Source organism: Schistocerca piceifrons, chromosome X (genome assembly GCF_021461385.2).
Source record: "Schistocerca piceifrons isolate TAMUIC-IGC-003096 chromosome X, iqSchPice1.1, whole genome shotgun sequence".
In the NCBI taxonomy this organism is placed as follows: domain Eukaryota; kingdom Metazoa; phylum Arthropoda; class Insecta; order Orthoptera; family Acrididae; genus Schistocerca; species Schistocerca piceifrons.
Genome location: NC_060149.1, coordinates 280,359,477 through 280,379,594, shown reverse-complemented (window position 1 = coordinate 280,379,594; position 20,118 = coordinate 280,359,477). Strand labels below are relative to the sequence as shown.

Below are 20,118 nucleotides of genomic sequence, written 5' to 3'. Positions count from 1 at the left end.
TCCAGTTTATTTATTTTTATGAAGCACACATCAGAGCGCAGAAACTTTCATGGCGCTAGCTTTAATTTCAAATACACAATATAGTTCAACTATACGAAGCCATCTGTTATACATACATTCAGAGTATGCGATGCTGGTGTCCACAGTTGAGAAACCACATAAATGTGATGTGGTATAGTAACGCCACATCAACATTTGTATGGCCCCTCACCTTGTAAACTAAGAGACACGAACACAATGGATGTCTCGCCGACAATTCTTGAGTACCAACGTGTCTACAGCAATTGATACGTTGTTGTTTATTTTTTGCAGTTAGCTCATCTTTTTCCAATAGATGTGAAATTTTTCATATTCCTTTCTATCTGTGGCTCCCTTGCGAGACACTGGCTCTACCTCACACAATGTATTTCTTAGCAACAAAACCGCGGAAGCCCAAGGTGCTGGTCGCCATTGACGTTTTACAATTCTAGAAATATGGCTGAACTATCCTTACCATACGCATGATCATTTCAAAAATTTTGCAAAAGAGATTTCGTCTCTGACAGTTATCTAGGCGCATTTGTATTTTCATTAAACAGGTACACATATAAACACACAGCGCAAAGGTAAAATCACTTGACATTTCACTTAGATTTACGATGTTTCTATGCTATTATACATATTCAGAGAATTATAATTTCAGGTAGAATCGATGTAAACCTCAGTATTCTGTCGGTCGATTGAATGGAGAATGCTCTCAAGTTTCTGTCGGCTGGTTGAATAACGACTGCTCTGAAGTTGGTGTCCCTTAGCCGAGACGTCCAACAGGGTTTGGGTAGCAGAACTAGAGAGAGGTTTTGAGAGATACGGAAAAATATGTTCCTGCTGCTGAAGTAGCTGAGACTTGGGAACAACACAAAATTTTTTTGGCGAGTCTACGACCGTCGACAATCCTTCGAAATTTTTTGGATATTTTCTCTTTATTTTGATGAAGTACTCTGAACAGTTCACGACCGTCGACAATCCTTCGAAATTTTTTGGATATTTTCTCGTTATTTTGATGAAGTACTCTGAACAGTTCTTACGTAACAAGTGATAATGAGAAAATTCAATTTTTCTATTAAAATAATATCATTTTACTCGTAAATTACAGTAATTTCTCTTACCTTGCACTTTCTGTCTTCTCTGCTACTGTAATGGATGTTCCAGGCATCGGCGCTTCACTACTTTCACGATATCGCGTTCGTTTGCTGACACGAATTCATCTATTGCCATCTAACTGAATATCGCTATAAAGTGAGTTGTTTTTCCACGTTCTGTAATGCAACTGGAAAGAACCAGAATAAAATTCAGTAACGCCATCTCAATAAAATCTGTGAGCTCGTAATACAGTTTTTGTGTGGAATCATTGTATGTCCGCTACACGCAATTTTCTCCGTTAGCTTTGCTGTTAAGGGGGGTAGGACGTCAAACGGGCCGACTTGGAGCAGGAGAGGTACCACAGGACATTTTAATTTCCACTGTCTATACATTCACAAATAAATGCATAAAACTTTGTCAGCATGTCAAGGAAGGTTTCAGGATTAACGCTCATAGTAGTGAAAGTTCAAAAACATAACACAATAAATTTTTTTACATGTGAAATTTCATCATTTTTTTCACTTGCTGTTGGCTGCGTTTGTTGCTATAGGTACACTTTTCTTCATACGTAAGAGAGATTCTTCAATGAATTTTGCACAGCATAGAAACCATACTGACAGGTATATGAAACTCTACAATTTATTTAATTTAGGAAAAAACGAATGCGCTGTTACATTTTAAACTTCATGTTTAGAAAAAAACCAACCCCCCTTAACTAAATTTTCAGAGTGAAAGGAGAGCATCCCGTCAGCTGATAATGGTAAGCCTGTACTGTACGCATAAAAATCTACAACCATTTCTGGTGATTTATCACTGTGATGAAAAATCAATCCCCGTTGGAGCATGTTACCCAACTATAGAATAAGAAAATACGCTTAACTAACAGAAAGCCACGAATATGCGATTTTGAACTGCCTAGAAAGGCTTTCAGTTGTCTCACCTGTTGGCGTCATTGATTTACCAAAAAATGGTAGAAAATGTTTCATGACACTGTGATTCTGATGCATTTGTAATGAAGTTTGAGAAGGTTGATGTGGTATCGGCCGAAGATTTTGGCACCACACCAAATTCGGCAACGCACATCGATAACACAGAAATTAGTGATGTCTCGCTGCAGTCCGCAACGATGAATGGGAAACGATGTCTCTCAGCACCGCAGCGCCCTCGCACAGAGGTCAATATAGAGCTGGGCATGGAAGCATTCGGCACCGGTTCGTAACCTCAGCTGAAGCAGTCAACGTCATAGAGTGGGACCAGTGATAGTCAAGTGTCAGATGGACATGTACATTTGTAAATGTTAAAAATTATACTTCAGGAGAAGAGTTTGTTATATATGCACTAAGGGATGCTTTCATAGTCAGTGAGAGTTGTAAATATTCAAGTACTCTTGTAGCAAAGGATTGCATAAGGTTAACTAAATCATTTTATGTTTTCATGTAAAAAAGTGAACTTACATTCCATATGTTGCACTTTGACGAGCTATTTCCCGGATCAATCAAAGAACCCACAGTTCTGGCCAGACGATTGTAGTTTCGTATATATGGTTCTCGCGCGAGACGTCGGATGTCATAGTGAAAACTTCACAATATTTCATCAGCGCAACTGGCCGACATCTTCAGGTGCGACGAACACGCTGCTAAGACATAACTAGAGCCCCCTATTTATGCCAGTCTTAGGCAGGAAGTGCGCATACGTGGAGGCGCCAGATTCGAAGGCCAATAGCGACGATATCAACCGATATCTGGAAGGACAGCAACGCCACCTGCAAGACGAAGAACCAAAGATTTCGGCGCACGCGCGGAGGCTGCCGCCGCTGCTCTGCGCTGCCATCGGCCGCCCCAGCGCCCTCCGTCGGAAGCCGCAAGCAAAAATGCGCGTCCACGTTGGCGCGTGACCATCCTCCCGTTGTCAACAGAATGTTTATGTTGCTGGCGAATCGTCATCCGTCGTATGACCAATAGTACTCCTCTCTGCTCGATGCATTTGCCTTAAGTGATTTAGGGAAAACACGGAAAACCTAAATCATAATGCCCAGATGCGAGTTTGAACTGTCGTCCTCCCGAATGTGAGTCCACACGACCCACAACAACATCGAGCGATACGAATACGACGATACAGATGGGCAGACGGTGCTGGGATGTGTGGAGACTATGAAGGTGCTGCTCATTTATTAAGCCAAACTAAGAAATCTATCTAGCAACGAGCCCGCCCGGTTGGCCGTGCGGTCTAACGCACGGTTTTCCGTGCCGGAAGGAGCGCCTGGTCCCCGGAGGATTTGTGTCGAGGTCCGGTGAACCGGCCAGTCTGTGGATGGTTTTTAGGCGGTTTTCCATCTGCCTCGGCGAATGCGGGCTGGTTCCCCTTATTTCGCCTCAGTTACACAGTGTCGGCAATTGCTGCGCAAACAGGTTCTCCACGTACGCGTACACCACCATTACTCTACCCTGCAAACATAGGGGTTACACTAGTCTGGTATGAGACGTTCCCTGGGGGGTCCACCGGGGGCCGAACCGCAGAATAACCATGGGTTCTGTGTGGGGCGGCGGAGGGGTGAAGTGGACTGCGGTAGTCGTCGTGGGGTTGTGGACCACTGCGGCTGCTGCGGGGACGGAGCCTCTCCGTCGTTTCTAGGTCCCCGGTTAACATACAACACAATACAATACAATCTAGCAACGAACTTAATTCCTAGGGTTGAGTGATTGCTCAACGGCCTGTGAATAGTGTCAGCACTTTTTTTTCCTACACACAACACAACCTCATAGCATTCGAGTTAATAACAACAATATGCCCTTTGTTTACACTTTTCTGTAGACGATTTAATTTCTTCGTAGCAAACAGTCACCTCATTTTGGGAGCGATAGACAGGAGTAATGTACTATCACACCATCATAAACCTCTTACGCCCCATCTACTCCATCCACCCCCACTTCCAAGGCGGATTTCTCTTTAATTATGAACCCACACACATAAATGTAACTTAAAGTCTTGCCTGTCCGCACTCGAAATTAGCTTGGAAATTCCCTACGAATCTCAAATGTCTGTCTTATGAAACTGGTTGTCTACCGAAAGTGATTACCACATCCTGCGTCCCTCTGCTCGCTGGGACCTCTATTCTACCGAGGACGAGGCATAACCGCCGACTTCTTGATTCTGCGGGCTCAAAACGGCGCCTCAGTTGCTTTATGACCTATACATTTTCGCCGGTTGGCGCTATAGGTACAGTTTTATTGTTATCTTGTATCACCCATGAGCCTTTTCCCCCTAAAGCGCTGCTTCACCGTGAATATTAGAATAGTTCACTTATCGTCACGGGAAACCCTCACATCAACTCGACAACAGGTGACAAAAGTACCGTCTTATCGTTAATGGTTGTACACAAATAGATGCATCCAGTTTGTGTTTCCTCAGCTCACTGAAGCTCTCGTAACTTTTCCACTGCTAAGAAAAATCACTTTTAACTGCGAATATTAAAGCAAGCGGGAAGAATCCTTCTCCAGCAGCTCGTTTCTATGCCCTTATAGATGAGAGTAATAGGCAGGGGCACTGCCTCATTAATGTGTGGATGAGTTGGAAATTTGGGTCGGTCAGGGACCGTGTTCGGACAGTCGAGGCGACCGTTCGCGAGAAACGGAAAAATTCGGGTTCGAGTCCCAGTCTGGCAAAAATTTTCAAGTTTCCGCACTGATTAATTTCAATGCTCACTAACAGATAATGACGTTATTCCATTGATTAACTAACCTATATATTGTTTTCAGTAACATACATCAAATGAGTAACTATTAGCTGTTAAACGTGGGTTTTAAACCCAAAAGCAGTAAGTTCTCAGTAATTTAGCTGTTATGACGAGATGAAACTACAATCGTTGCTTGAGGCTTTCCCGATGGACATGTATATATGGTTCTCGGGCGAGACGTCGGATGTCATAGTGAAAACTCGACAATATTTCATCAGCGCAACTGGCCGACATCTTCAGGTGCGACGAACACACTGCTAAGGCACGACTAGAGCCCCCTATTTATGCCAGTCTTAGGCAGGAAGTGCGCATGCGTGGAGGCGCCAGTTTCGATGGCCAACAGCGACGATATCAACCGATATCTGGAAGGACAGCAACGCCACCTGCAAGACGAAGAACCAAAGACTTCGGCGCACGCGTGGAGGCTGCCGCTGCTGCTCTGCGCTGCCGTCGGCCGCCCCAGCGACCTCTGTCGGAAGCCGCAAGCAAAAATGCGCGTCCACGTTGGCGCGTGACCATCCTCCCGTTGTCAACAGAATGTTTATGTTGCTGGCGAATCGTCATCGGCGGCTTTCCTTCTCCATCCTTCCCTAATCCAAGCTTCTGCTCCGTGCTTAATCACCACGTTATCGGTGGTACATTAAACACTAATCTCGTCCTTCTCCTCCCCCTCCACCTCCTCCTTGCGGCTCGCTGTGTGCAAACGGCACACCAGATTACTTTTTTAAATTTATTTTTATTTAAGTACCTGCTGTCATTGTGACTTTCATCAAAATGTGTACAAAGTTAATTTTTGATTTTCGCTAAACATATTGGTCTATTCTAATAATTACTTCTTGATAGTATTCATATGAAAACTCTGAAAGCATAGACACTAAACCAAAAACCAGGAGGGACGTCCAGTTGATTTCCACTGCCCTTGATTTATGGTATTTCGGTTGGTTTATGCACATTTGCTTTCATCTGTCGTATTTCAGGTACCTGTCAATTTGGCAGCTGTTTCCACTGTGTCTTCGAAGTTCTATATTCACTCCTGGGTTGCTAGCCCGCTCAAGAAACACATTGTCTTAGGAAACGTATTCCTTTCTCCTGAGAGGGTGATTGGGACTTGGCAATATTGTAAAACAGATCTGGCAACCCTGTGACAGTCAGTTTATTTCCTGCAGTGACACAGAATTATCTTGCCAAACTCACTTGATATTTTATTGGTATTTCAATTAAATACTCTCAACGGTTTCTCTTATGGTGGGCCAAACTATAATATTAAATAATCTTATACTTGCTAACGAGGATGCAGAAACGTCGACTGTAGATGATAGGCTCAAAAAGCGATGCGTCCAGATCACAGCGGCTAGCATCAGGCAGCTGTAGACCGGTGAAGCAGAATTTGTTCTGATCGGGATAGGCAGCAACGTTCTTTCACTGAAACCTTTTTCCAAAGTTTTATCATTACTGAAGGGTTAGAAAAAGTAAATTATCTTTGAACTACGAACAGACTGATACTGTTAACAGACGGAGATACGTGGTTTAAAAAATTACAGAGCTTTTGTTTTGCTCTGCGTAACGTGTACCCTGAACAGATAGTGCAACAGAGTAACTCAAGTGCCGGGCAATAATTCCTGTGGAAACTTCCGCAGTCTACAGTGATGACAGTTTGTGTAGATGGTCGTAATGTGATTTTATTTCAGTGTACAAAATCCAGACGAATGTACGCACTGTGTAGCCAAGATGGCTGGTTAATGGCTATTCGATCGAACACGGAAATGAATGTGTCGCACAGGCTGCAATCAACTCCTGGAGGTCAGGAAGTCGGAATACTCATCCAGTGTGGTGCACCTGCGTTATGACAAAAATCATGATACAGTCGTATATGTAACTCAGTGCTCTGCTGGGTTGATGCTATGTTGGCATAAAAAGGGTCTGGGTTCCCATCACACATAAGACGATCGTTTTTAATTGCCATAAACAGACACTATTCACCTATGGTTACGCCCGTTGAAGAACGTACGATTGCACAGTGGTTCCAGATTTACATTAAAGATGATGTCCCTTCGCTACCGACTAAAGTTCAGGTCGGGCCATAACAAAGACAGATGTGGCAACGTATTCCTTTTCGCTTGATTTGATCGTTTCCTGGCGATAGAGCTCCATCAGTTTGCTCAAGATCTCAAACGCCTCAAGGTGTACACGAAAGGCGCGTGTCTGAGTTGAAATCCAGGCCCGGCATAATAATTTTTAACATGTACAAATGTTCAAATGTGTGTGAATTCCAAAGGGGCCAAACAGCTTAGGTCATCGGTTCCTAGACTTACACACTACTTATAATAAAACTAACTTATGCTAAGAACAATACACACACACACGCCCGAGGGAGGACTCGAACCTCCGGCGGGAGGGGCCGTGCAGTCCGTGACACGACGCCTCAAACCGGGCGGCCACTCTGCACGGCTTTAACATGTATTTTCAAACTCTAGCATGAGCACACCTTACTGTTGGTGGGAATTTTTTTATTTTTTTCGCCTCTTCATACGTTGTCAACATTAACGCAATGTGGCGGTTTCAGCTCCCAGTGAGAGAGAGAATTTTCGTCATATCATTTCATGATTGCAAAATTTTTTGACTCATTTTATTTAATTTGTGTTATTGCCTTTACTATACTCCCGTTTCTAAAAATTATTGGCATTGTGAGACCTCATCATAGTCTAAGTACATAAAGAAATTAGTACACTTGGAAAGACGAGATAGCCGGCCGAAGTGGCCGTGCAGTTAAAGGCGCTGCAGTCTGGAACCGCAAGACCGCTACGGTCGCAGGTTCGAATCCTGCCTCGGGCATGGATGTTTGTGATGTCCTTAGGTTAGTTAGGTTTAACTAGTTCTAAGTTCTAGGGGACTAATGACCTCAGCAGTTGAGTCCCATAGTGCTCAGAGCCATTTGAACCATTTTTTTGAAAGACGAGATAGATATTGATCCGTTGACGGGATATGCCACCTGGAGGATAGTAGATGTACTGATATGGTTTCAGAGTCGTCTGCCAATAGATAGCGTGGTGGCACAACTAACAGAGCGCGATCTGTGTCTACCCTTTAACAGGGAACGCTCACAGCCAGAAGACTCAGTGTAGTGCAAACGTGTAACACAAGAAGGCAACCATGACACGGGGACGCAATCGTGCCTGCTACAGCCGACTGAGCGAGTTCGAAAGACATCAAATTGTGGCCTTCCGAGTGGTGAGATGGTCCTTTCGGAGAATTGTCACACAAGTCGGATGTGCTGCGTCAGTTGTGCAGCGATGCTGGTATCAGTGGTCACGTGAACATTTTCACACGCACAGACGAGGTTCTGGACGTCCACGCAGCACAGTGCCTGCCAGGATTGTCGTATTTTAAGTGCAGCTACAACAGCACAGATAAGAGGGTTTGTGAGCCCCGACCAGTGAACACGAATTGTTGCGAACCGGCTATTATCAGTGGGGCTACAGACGCACACAACTCTACCCCGTCTTCCACGCACGCCACAGCATCGAAGTACACGTCACGACTGCTGCCGTTAGAGGATCACTTGTAAGATGGAATGGCGCGCCGTGGTCTTCAGCGATGAAAGCAGATCCCATCTGCACGCAAGTGTCGGTCGTTTGCGCGTAAGACGTACACCTGGTGAGCGCTCTCTCGTAGAATTCTTTCGTCCCAAGACACACTGCTGTCTGTGGAAGGGGCACTAATCAGCGCTGGGTATGTGCAGACTGTTATTAGACCCGTTCTTTTGCCGTTCTTGCAACTAGAAGATGATGTGTTGTTCCAACAGGATAATTCTCGCCCAAACACTGCCCGTGAAACTCAACGTGTTCTGCAATACGTGCAGTAACTTCCCTGGCCACCAGGATCTTCGGACTTAGAACGAAATTTTCACTCTACAGCGGAGTGGGCGCTGATATGAAACTTCCTGCCAGATTAAAACTGTATGCCGGACCGAGACTCGAACTCGGGACCTTTGCCTTTCGCGGGCAAGTGCTCTACCAACTGAGCTACCCAAGCACGACTCACGCCCCGTCCTCACAGTTTTACTTCTGCCAGTACCTCGTCTCTTACCTTCCAAACCTTACAGAAGCTCTCCTGCGAACCTTGCAGAACTAGCACTCCTGAAAGAAAGGATATTGCGGAGACATGGCTTAGCCACAGCCTGGGGGATGTTTATAGAATGAAATTTTCACTCTACTGCGGAGTGGGCGCTGATATGAAACTTCCTGGCAAATTAAAACTGTGTGCCGGACCGAGACTCGAACTCGGGACCTATGCCTTTCGCGGGCAAGTGCTCTGCCAACAAAGGTCTCCCATCTCATCTTCATCTACGTCCTATTCCATTTCTACAATACTGCCTTCAGGTTCATCTGTCTTGTATAGATCCTCTTTATACTCCAACCACCTTCCAGCTTTCCCTTCTTTGCTTAGGACTGATTTTCCATCTGAGCTCTTGATATTGATACAGCTGCTTCTCTTTTTTCCAGAGACCTCTTTAATTTTCCTGTAGTCGGTATCAAATGTTCAAATGTGCATGAAATCTTATGGGACTTAACTGCTACGGTCATCAGTCCCTAAGCTTACACACTACTTAACCTAAATTATCCTAAGGACAAACACACACACCCATGCCCGAGGGCGGACTCGAACCTCCGCCGGGACCAGCCGCACGGTCCATGACTGTTGCGCCTCAGACCGCTCGACTAATCCCGCGCGGCTATAGTCGGTATCAATCTTTCCCCTCCTGAAATATGCTTATAAATAATTTCATTACAGTAATTTTTCGTACACTGTCCATCCAAAAAGTTTCGAGAGTGATTTTATTCCTGGCGTATAAGCAACGTCGGCTTGAACTAACAACTCCGGAAGAACAGCAACGACGCACGGACGCCTGTCACGACTTGATCGTAATGAAAAACGTGGACAGTTCTTCCCTCGAAAATATCATTACGTATGATGAGACTAGGTGTGATCAGTACGATCCTACCACAAAACGACAAACTGCAGAAATTCACGTGAAGGGTCAACACTACGGCGATATAACCAGCATTCAGAGTAAAGTAACGTACGAGTTGAACAACATCCGAAAGAAGGACTTTTCTGAAAGTTTCACACTGCTGTATGAACGGTCTGTGCGATGCAAGTAGGTCAGGGAAACTAAGTAAAACACATGAAGCAATAAAACCACCATCTTTACTTTTGTCTATTTCTTATTAATCCAGTTTCGAAACTTTGTGGACTGACGAATTATGTTGTTTACTTGTGTCATGATCACTATTTTGTTAAATAATAAAACGTCCTCAAACCACAAGCTGAATAATTATCTAACTTTAAAGTTTACGGATAAAATAATTTACTTTGCACTGCTGAAGTATTATTTTAACGCCATCTGTTCGATAAGACGATGGATGAACTATAGGGCCTATACAGGACGAGACAGTTAATATTTCGTACGGTATCTGAAGTTCGTATTGTTCAAAAATAAGGTACAGCGGCTGTAATTTTTCAAATTATCAGAATGAAACGAAACCTATGCAGCGTACATCTGAAGGTACGAGAGCTGCGTTGGCTACCACGCTGCGATCGTGACACTATGTTGCATGTCCTTGTTCCGCGTCGCATACATCTTAATTTTCACTTACAAAAAATTTGTCCCATAATCCTGCTAAAGCGGCTTCGAAGCGTAATTGTTAAAAAATCTGTGAAATCGATGTCCTGTATGGAGCACAGTTTTTCTACAGCATGTGAGTCTTTATAGTTTCTGTAAGACTTACATTATGTGATCAAAAGTATCCGGACACCTGGCTGAGAAATGACTTACAACTTCGTGGGGTCCTCCTTCGGTAATTCTGGAATTCAATATGGTGATGGCCCACCATTAGCCTTGATGACAGCTTCCGCTCTCGCAGGCATACGCCAATCAGGTGCTGGAAGATTTCTTGGGGAATGGCAGCCCATTCTTCACGGAGTGCTGCGCTGAGGAAAGGTAACGATGTCGGTCGTTCCTGGCACGAAGTTGGCGTTCCAAAACATCCCAAAGGTGTTCTATAGGATTCAGGTCAGGACGCTGTGCAGGCCAGTCCGTTACAGGGATGTTATTGTCGTGTAACCACTCCACCACAGGCCGTGCATTATGAACAGGTGCTCGATCGTGTTGAAAGATGCAATCGTCATCCCCGTATTGCTCTTCTTTTCTTTTTTTTTTCTTTTTTTTTTTTTTTTTTTGTTTAGAGCGCTCAACTACTAAGGTCATTAGTGCCCAGCCACAAACGTTAGTGCACTAATAGCGTAGAAAAACGCAAGGGGGCAACGCCAGAAAGTACTTACAAAGACGCAGATAAACAAAATAAAAGAGTTAGATGTCTTTGGACAAGTCCGTCAATGTAATAAAACTAAGGATACGAGCAGCTACTCGAGCGTCATCAGCTAAAAGTTCCTTTAAGGTAGACGGCAGACACAGGACAACACGAGAGTGAATAAAACGGGGACAGGACAATAAAATATGGCGCACCATCAATGGATGACCACAGGGGCACTGCGGGGCGGGGTCACCGGACAACAGAGAGCGGTGGCTAAATCGGCAATGCCCAATCCGCAACCTGGCCAAAATGACGTTATTAGTGAGCCTCGAACGAAGTTCGGCAAACCTCGAGCGATATATCGAATCCGCGGTCCTCTCCTTTGGCAGCGAGCTGAGTTCGAGGTGAACGCTAACCTGAGCCTGGAGCCAAGGTGGCGTCGGGCTCTCACCCACTTGAAAAGTTGTAGGGAGGGTAAAATCAAGTTGCTGAAGCAGGCGACGAAAGCGAACTCCAGGAGGTAACAGGGCAGAGACATACAGCCCGTATTGGCGGTCGAGAGAGTCGTCAAAGAAGGAGAAATATGAAGGGTGGTCGGGCATTGACATCAGTCGGCAGGCGTACCGACAAAGCAACGTATCACGCCGGTAGTTTAGCGGTAATTCGGCAGCTTCGGCATACAGACTCTCAACAGGACTGGTGTAGAATGCTCCAGTCGCCAGAAGTAACCTCCAATGGTGGATAGAGTTGAGACGGCGTAAGATGGACGGCCGGGCAGAAGAGTAGACAAAGCTCTCATAATCCACCTTTGATCGGACAATGGACCGATATAAGCTTAGCAAGACCATTCGATCTGCTCCCCATGACGTACCGCTGAGAACACGGAAGACATTAGGGAACGAGTACAACGAGCAGCCAAGTAAGACACATGTGGAGACCAGCAAAATTTCCTGTCAAATGTAAGACCTAAAAATTTTGTTGTCTCCACGAATGGGAGAGCAACGGGACCGAGATGTAAGGATGGTGGAAGAAACCGTTTGTAACGCCAGAAGTTCATACAGACCGTTTTCTCACCAGAAAAACGGAAACCGTTAGCTACACTCCAGTAATATAGACGGTCTAGACAACACTGAAGACAGCGCTCCAGGAGACATGTTCTCCGAGCGCTGCAGTAGATCGTAAAGTCGTCCACGTAAAGGGAGACTGAAACGTCAGCTGGAAGGCAATCCATTATTGGATTGATAGCTATGGCAAAAAGGGCCACGCTCAAAACGGAGCCCTGGGGCACCCCAATCTCCTGGCGAAAGGCATCTGACAAAACAGAACCCACACGTACCCTGAACATTCGATCCATTAAAAATGCATTAATAAAAAGAGGGAGGCGACCGCGAAGGCCCCAAATGTGCATGGTGCGGAGAATGTCCGCCCTCCAACAGGTGTCGTAAGCCTTCTCCAAATCGAAGAACACAGCCACCGTCTGGCGCTTACGCAAAAAGTTGTTCATAATGAAGGTCGACAAGGTAACTAGGTGGTCAACAGCAGAGCGGCGCCTACGAAAGCCACATTGGACACTGGTATGGAGGCGTCGAGGTTCAAGGAGCCAAACCAATCGAGAATTTACCATGCGCTCCATCACCTTGCAGACGCAGCAGGTAAGGGAGATGGGGCGATAACTAGAAGGAAGGTGTTTGTCCTTTCTGGTTTGGGTATGGGAACAACAATTGCTTCACGCCAGCGTGTGGGAACGTGACCTTCAGTCCAGATGCGATTATAGGCGCGAAGAAGAAAGCCTTTACCTGCAGGAGAAAGGTTCTTCAGCATCTGAATATGGATACCATCTGGCTCCGGAGCAGAGGATCGGGACTGGGCGAGTGCACTTTCGAGTTCCCGCACGGTGAAGGTGGCATGGTAACTTTCACGATTCAAAGACTGGAAAGAAGGTGGCTGTGCCTCCTCTGCTTGTTTTCGGGGGAGCAAGGCAGGGTGGTAATGGGCAGAGCTCGAAACCGCCGCGAAAAAACGGCCTAAGGCATTTGAGACATCCTCAGGATCCACAAGGACTTTATTCGCTACAGTCAGGCCAGAAATCGAGGAGTAGACCTTGGTGCCAGATAGCCGGCGCAGGCCATCCCAGACAACCGAAGAAGGAGTAAAACTGTTGAATCAGCTGGTGAAAGCCACCCAGCAAACCTTTTTGCTTTCTTTGATAACACGACGACATTGTGCACGGAGTCGTTTGTAACTGATACAGTTCGCCATCGTAGGGTGGCGTTGGAAGGCGCATATAGCACGTCGCCTTGCACGAATAGCGTCGCTGCATGCTGTAGTCCACCAGGGGACCGGGACTGGACGTGGAGAAGAGTAAGTGTGAGGGATGGAATATTCAGCAGTAGTGAGAATAACGTCCGTGAGGTATGCGACCTGACTATCGCAGCTGGAGAAGTCAGGATCATGGAAGGTCGCCAGTGAGATGAAAAGCCCCCAGTCGGCTTTGGAGATGTTCCAGCTAGTGGAACTTAGAGAAGGGGTGTGATGCAGGAGATGGATTACGCAGGGGAAATGGTCGCTCGAGTATGTGTCGGACAGAGCATACCACTCGAACCGACGTGCAAGTTGGATAGTGGATATTGAGAGGTCCGAGTGGGAATAGGTATGCGTTGCGTCCGAAAGATAGGTAGGTGCACCGGTATTTAAGCAGATAAGATTGAGGTGGTTGAAAAGGTCTGCCAAGAGGGAGCCTCTCGGGCAGGATGCTGGAGAGCCCCAAAGGGGATGGTGGGCACTAAAGTCTCCAGTCAACAAAAATGGTGTAGGAAGCTGAGCAATCAGTTGTATCGTGTCTGCCCTAGTAAAGGCAGACGATGATGCAGTGTAAACAGTACAAATGGAAAATGTGAAAGTGGGGAGAGAGATTCGGACGGCAACTGCCTGCAGATCTGTGTGCAATGTGATTGGATCGTAGTAGACATAATCCCGAACCAGCAACATGACCCCTCCATGAGCCAGAATACCTGCCACTGGGCGTAGGTCAAAATGCACGGAGGTATAGTGGCCCAGGTCAATACGATCGCATGGGCGTAACTTCGTTTCTTGGAGACCTACGACAAGCAGGCAGTGCATTCGAAGGAGCAATTTTAGTTCCTCTCGGGTGGACCGAATGCCGCGAATATTCCATTGAAGAATCGCCATTATGAAAACGAAAAGAAAGAGAAGAAACAAGAAAGGGTCACCTCGATGGCCGCTGAGGGCCTGGCTTCGAGGGAGCACTGCTGCTGCGATCGATAGGTGGTGAGTCATGGTCCATCAACGCAACAGTTGCGTCTGCCACCGTCCTGAGCTGGTGAGGAGGGGCAGCTTCCTCCGCCCGTGAAGGGCCAGATGATCGGCTACCAGCGGTGCGGCCTGGCGAACCTGAAGATGGCCGGGGACGGCAACCGATGGGTGGCGCAGGAGAAGAAACGCGCCTCGGCGGAGATGGAGAACTCTTTCCTCTATGCGCCTTCTTTGAAGAATTACGTTTTGTCAAAAGAACAGTTGATGGCTGTGAAGTTGGTGTACGCAAGAAATCTTCGCGTGTCGGTTCTTTTATGAAGGTCCGAGCATCTGATTTAGAGGTCCTCGTCTTAGCAGTAGCAGATGATGATGTTTGAGCCTTAGGGTTGGTGGGAGGAAGAGGAGATGTTGATCGGCCGATCTTAGCACTGGCCGATCTGACGACCGAATCGCTAAATGTTAGATCGCATGTCTGTGTAGCTACCTCCCTGGTAGGCCGAGGAGAGGCGAGAACGGTACTGTATTGACCTGCCGGAAGCACATTGGGCTTTCTGCTATTGAATAACTTTGCCAGCAGCCGAGGTCGACACCTTCTCTTTCACTCGAATTTCCTGTATACTTTTCTCATCTTTGTAGATGGGGCAGTCGCGAGAGGAGGCAGCATGGTCGCCCATACAGTTGATGCAACGAGGGGACGGAGGTGGACAGTCACCCTCATGGGCTTCCCTGCCACAGGTAACGCATTTAGCAGCACTCGAACAAGACTGCCGTGTATGGTTAAACCGCTGACATTGGTAACACCTTGTAGGGCTGGGTACGTACGGCCGAACAGAAATGATTTAATTCGTGAAGGCACTTGCACATTGTCGAAAGTCAGGAATACGGTTCGGGTCGGTATGAGGTCCTTGTCGACCCTTTTCACGACCCGATGGACGGCCGTCACTCCCTGATCAGAGAGGAAAGACAGAATCTTCCTATCACTTAGTCCGTCGAGTGACGTGGTATACACTACGCCACGCGACGAATTCAAGGTGCGGTGCGCCTCCACCCGTACAGGAAGGGTGTGTAAGAGAGTGGCTCGAAGTAATTTTTGGGCCTGGAAGGCGCTCTCTGTCTCCAACAGCAAGATACCGTTGCGCAACCGAGTACAAGATTTCACTGGTCATGCAATCGCATCTACACCCTTCTGAATGACGAAAGGGTTGACTGTTGAGAAATCGTGACTGTCGGATCTAGTGACAACAAGAAACTTCGGTGCTGGTGGTAGGATTTTCGGAACAGAAGTTTCATCTAGCTTTCTTTTTTGAGCAGAAGACAGGGAAGAAGAAGAAGAGAAATCCATTGCGGATGAATCCCCCATGATTGCCAGCGTCTCCTATGGCGCACTCCTTCCTTGTGGGGGCCCTCTCAGAGGGCACTCCCGCCTTAGGTGATTGTTCACACCGCAGGTCACACCTCCCGAGAAACAGACAGAGGGACCAATCGGCACGTTCGGAAGGTAACAACTCAGGCAATCACCCCTCCCTGGGCCTGGCCTTTACCAGGGGGTACGTGCGTGCCTTACTTGTTTACCCAGGGCGGGGAATTACGCGTCACCCCGTCACTGGCTACGCATGCGAACGCGTGGGTCGGCCTTCAGACACGCACAGGAAGGAAAGAAGAGAGGAAAGAGAGAGAGGGATAGAAGAAAGAATCTCAAACGCCGAAGCGGAGAATAAGACACGGAAAAGAAGACAAGGAGAATAGGGCAAGGAGAATAGGGCAAGGAGAATGAGGCAGAGATAGAAATAAGGGCATGAAAGCAAGGAGAATAGTGAACAAACAGAAAGACCAATAGAGGAAGAAAGCGTGAGGATGGAGAAGAACAAAGGAAACAGGATCCTGGAGTTTACAAACGTCCGTCTCCGGGCGAAGGCTCGATACATTACTCCCAAGAAGAGGGTGTGTGAAGGGGTGGTAAGGGGGGGGGGAGGAATGATTGGGGATGAGGAGGGATGGGGAAGGGGGATACAGCAGCCCGGAAAGGAAGGAGAACTCCACCAGCTCGGGGCCCCATGCTCGCCACGCACGTATCCACAAAAGAGTTGTGGACCCCCTGGGGGTGTATTGCTCTTCAACAGTTGGAAGCAAGAAGGTGCTTAAAACATCAATGTAGGCCTGTGCCGTGATAGTATCACGCAAAACAACAAGGGGTGCAAACCCCCCTCCATGAAAAACACGACCACACCACAACACCATCGCCTCCGAATTTTACTGTTGACACTATACACGCTGGCAGATGACGTTCACCGGGCATTCGTAATACCACCACCCTGCCGTCGGATCGCCACATTGTGTACTGTGATTCGTCACTCCACACAACGTTTTTCCACTGTTCAATCGTCCAATGTTTACGCTCCTTGCACCAAGCGAGGCGTCCTTTGGCATTTAACGGCGTGATGTGTGGCTTATTAGCAGCCGCTCGACCATGAAAGCCAAGTTTTCTCACCTTCTGCCTAACTGTCATAGTACTTTCAGTGGATCCTGATGCAGTTTGGAATTCCTGTGTGATGGTCTGGATAGATGTCTGCCTATTACCCACTAAGACCCTCTTCAACTGTCGGCAGACTCTGTCAGTCAACAGACGAGGTCGGCCTGTACGTTTTTGTGCTGTACGTTTCCCTTCACGTTTCTACTTCACTATCACGTCGGAAACAGTAGACCTAGGGATGTTTAGGAGTGTGGAAATGTCGCGTACAGACGTATGACACAAGTGACACCCAATCACCTGACCACGTTCCGCGGAGCGCCCCATTCTGCTGTCTCACGATGTCTGATGATTACTGAGGTCGCTGATATGGAGTACCTGGCAGTAGGTGGCAACACAATGCACCTAACATGAAAAATGTATGTTTTTTGTGGGTATCCGGATACTTTTGATCTTATAGTGTATGAAGCTAAACATCATACTACAGTGCTACAGATGAGATATAAGTAACCATAATACAGCAATTATGGTTACTTGTGCCGCATTTACTTTACGGGTGATTGCGGTACTCTGTACTAATGGATTATTTATAAAATGTCTGTTCCATTACTTTTTAGAGACTCATTCCAAGTCCTACTTCCTTTTAACTCGTCTCAGGGAGATTTGGTTTTTTTCCGAGCCACCCAACAATGGAGATCCACAATCTTTAAAATTGTATGAGCATTCAATGAAAAGCTGTTCCGGCTGGACATTTCAGCCATTATCCTAAGAGCAACCTCCTTGGAAATCTGTAAGGTGCTAAATGTACCGTTCGTAAGTTTATTATGTTTATTTATTTACAGCAGAAGTGTTGGAAAATATTTTCCGGGAACCAGTCTCGTTATTTTGAAGAGCTGCGCTGACTTCATTAGTGTCGAGAGCATCTGGTACTCTAGGTTCCTTTACACCGTCCTTATTGATTTCTACGTTTACTGCCCGAGCTGTTTTTTAATGTCCAGCGTCTTCTGACTTGCACAGCTGCTGAATAAACTGCATCCAAAATAATACGAGTATTATTGAAGTACAGTAGACCTGTCTTATTTTCTGTCGGGAGGACGACGGTTCAATCCCGCGTCCGGCCATCCTGATTTAGGTTTTCCGTGATTTCCCTAAATCGCTCCAGGCAAATGCCGGAATGGTTCCTTTGAAAGGGCACGGGCGATTTCCATCCCCGTCCTTCCCTAATGCAATGAGACCGATGACCCCGCTGTCTGGTCTCCTTCCCCAAAAACAACCCAACAACCCCAACATCTTATTTCTGTCTAAACTCAGATGCCTCCATATTCAGCAGGAAAAGCATACTTACACTCATCTGTTATTTGAATGTTCTTGCTACTTTCTCATACCGTTTTCATTCTTTGAAAAGTGCTATACTCACCTCATACAGAGACTATACTTAACAGAGCTACGTGATCATTAACGACAGACAAAAAGGAAAGAGAACAAATATATTTAAGGAATATACAGGACTTTACTCTTTACCGATAAAAAGAACACAGTTTCGAAACTGCAATTGCGTAGCTCTGTAAATAGTGGAAGAAATGCTTACAGGAACAGATTAATTACGTTCATTGCAGCACCAGTTATTATATGGGAACATTTCATGACGACAGTACCTGAAGTCATACGTCATGCAGGTACATAGCAACGACAAACGACGTAAAGGAAAAAAAAAGGTATTTCCCATACAGAAATCAAAGTTTATAACTACAAACACAGCAATAGAGGTGTATGTGCAGATGTATAGCTTGCGTACCTTTTGAGGAGAACTTTGATTCAGTCAGTGGTCCTGCTGCCGTCTGTTTGATTAACTCAAACTCGGTTGTGGCGGAAATGGGAAATGCACTGACGAAAAAAAAATCGCAACACCAATAAGGAGACGTGCGTCATAAACGGAAGTTGGTAGGCGTGTTACTACATTTGAAAAACGATATCTACTAAAATTTCACACCAGCGGTATAAGAGCGGAGCTAGTAGCGCCACTATTATGATGCAAATCAGGTTTGCATTAAATACACACTGTAATGGTCGTGAGCATTATTTACTCGTATCTTTGAGATTGGATGTGGTGAATTGACGTTAGTCGAGAATGCCTTTACAGCGACAAAGACGCTCCTGTCAACACCATACTGACTTTGAACGAGGTCGTGTAATAGGTTTGCGAGTAGTTGGATGTTCCTTCTGATTTGGCAGGCATGTAGCCACTGTGCATGATTGCTGGCAGTGGTGGTCAGAGAATGTACGGTCACAAGAAGACCGGGCTCCGGACGGCCACGAGGCACTATCGAAAGGCAAGACCATCGTGTCCAGCATATGGTCTGGTGCGTCGTAATGCATCTGCAGAAAACATCTGTTTGGCAGTTATGACCATAGTGACACAACGGACTGCTACAAACCGGTTTCTTCAAGGACAGCTCCCAGATAGACACTTTGTAACATACTTTCCACTGACTCCAACCCACCACCATCTGAGACTTCAGCGGTGGCAAGCGAGAGCTTATTGGAGGGTAGGATGCAGGTCTGCTTTCTGATGAAAGATGGTTCTGCCTCGGTGCCAGTGATGACCGTGTGTTGTTTAAAAGGAGACCAATTGAGGGTCTGCAATCAACCTGTCTGCGTGGTAGACACACTTGGCCCATATCTGGAGTTACGAGGGTGAGTCAAATGAAAACCTTAAATTTGTAATAACAAATCGAAATTTCGCGCCGTTATCCCGTAAGTTGGTAAGTGTGCTACAAACTGCGTGCAGCATGGCCTCTAGGTGGCAGCATAGTGCAGATGCACACACACCGTCGCAGTATCAGTATAAAGATGGCCGCCCCACTTGCGACTTGCACCGGGGAAGAACAGCGTTCTCTTATTCCGTTTTTGCGTACTGAAAGTGAGAAACCTATTGAAATTCATCGACTAATGAAGGTTCATTACGGTGATGCATGTTTGTCACAGCATCAAGTCTACGAATGGAGTAGGAAGTTCGCAAATGGTGTGAATTCAGTGGAACATGCTCCTCGTCCAGGTCAGGCACAACGAGTTGTGACTCCACACAGAACACTGCAGCAATTGAAGCCATAGAGAAGGAAAACAGCCGAGTGACAATGAATGACATTGCAGCATGTTTACAGATTAGTCATGGGTCAGCACAGCACATTGTGCATGATGTGCTCCAGTTTCAC

The 20,118-nt window shown here is 46.4% G+C and overlaps 1 protein-coding gene and 1 non-coding gene across 2 annotated transcripts in view; both read right to left on the bottom strand.

Annotated features, from left to right (window-relative positions):
- LOC124723073 overlaps positions 1–20,118 on the bottom strand; it is a 324,337-nt gene that overhangs the window by 260,174 nt on the left and 44,045 nt on the right. The window lies entirely within an intron of this gene.
- On the bottom strand, positions 8,811–8,885 carry Trnas-cga. Its single transcript has one exon. It is a non-coding gene; the product is annotated as a tRNA-Ser (tRNA).